Here is a 1,403-nt window from a genome sequence, read left to right as displayed (position 1 = left end):
CTACATCTATGGTAAAATCTGAACTTGTGTGGAAGCAATGGAATTAGCTTTGAATCAGAACGGGCTATTTAGAGTGCACTCTGCAAGCTGCCTGGCCATAAATGGAGCCAACCAGCTGCACGTTTAGGAATTCTCCACCACACCTTGTGACATATTGAATTTAAGAAATCATTTTAGGCCGGGTGGTGGTGGCGCACGCCTTTAATCCCAGCACTCGGGAGGCAGAGGCAGGCAGATTTCTGTGAGTTCGAGGCCAGCCTGTTCTACAAGGGCTAGTTCCAGGACAGGAACCAAAAAAAAAAAAAAAAAAAAAAAACTATGGAGAAACCCTGTCTTGAAAAATCCAAAAAAAAAAGAAATCATTTTAGATGTTGCAGTTGAAGTCTATGTTCCTGAAACTAATGAACTCTCATAATTTACTTTTAACAGGATTACTGTGGTCAAGAAAATGGCACATTCCGTGTTTTAACTGAGAGTGTTCCATGTTGTGAAAATGGGCTTACCTGCTCCAGAAAAATCATAGTGGCCTTCCAGGTTTGATATGCCCCCGCTTTGCTTGAATCTCCTCTCAGGCTGTGAACTTTCTAGTTGAGCGGGTTCTTTGTAAAATCTCTTTTCTAATTACAGGATCAAAACATCATCTTACAAGACGGTAAAGTGACAGCAGTTCAAACCACTGAAAATAAGGATTGTGAGCTCAACGGGATCTTGTACTCCATCCATACTGTTGGCCTCTACCTGATTGTGAAACTTCCGAATGGGATCATTCTGATCTGGGACAAATACACCAAAGTTTCTGTTATTCTGGACCCAAGGTGGCAGGTATATACCTCTCTCAAACATTGGGGAATCTGACACTTACAAGCAGGTTAGGGCTTCAATCACTGTAATGAGCCTACAACTTCTCTTTAGTCATCTTTAACTATAATCCAGTAACCAAAAATGCAACCGTGAGTGCTGTCAACTGAGGCGTTCTAGGCTAACTGTATCTGCTTTCTTGGAATTATCACATGATATCATTTTAAGGTAATTGTATGTTTTGAATTAAGTACATCTCTTACAGTAGATACTCTGAAATATGAGTGTATACATGCATAATTTAAAATTCACAAATCTATTTTTCATCGTTAAAAACATTTATTATGCCGGGTGTGATGGTACATGCCTTTAGTCCCAACACTTGAGAGGCAGAGGCAGGTGGAACTCTGTGAGTTTGAGGCCAGCCTGGTCTACACAGTGAGTTCCAGGACCGGACTGGCAGGACTATGGAATAAAAAAAACTTCTCTCCCCAAATCGTTTTTTAATGCTTGACGTTAGATCATTTTATAATATAAGATGCCTTAAACTAAATGGGAACATTTTGCTCACAACTTCTGAGTCTGCTAAAAATGAAATCCAGTAT

This window comes from Microtus ochrogaster, chromosome 15 (genome assembly GCF_000317375.1).
Source record: "Microtus ochrogaster isolate Prairie Vole_2 chromosome 15, MicOch1.0, whole genome shotgun sequence".
NCBI classification, from domain to species: domain Eukaryota; kingdom Metazoa; phylum Chordata; class Mammalia; order Rodentia; family Cricetidae; genus Microtus; species Microtus ochrogaster.
The sequence above is the reverse complement of the archived record's forward strand: the minus strand, read 5'-3'. Positions refer to the sequence as shown.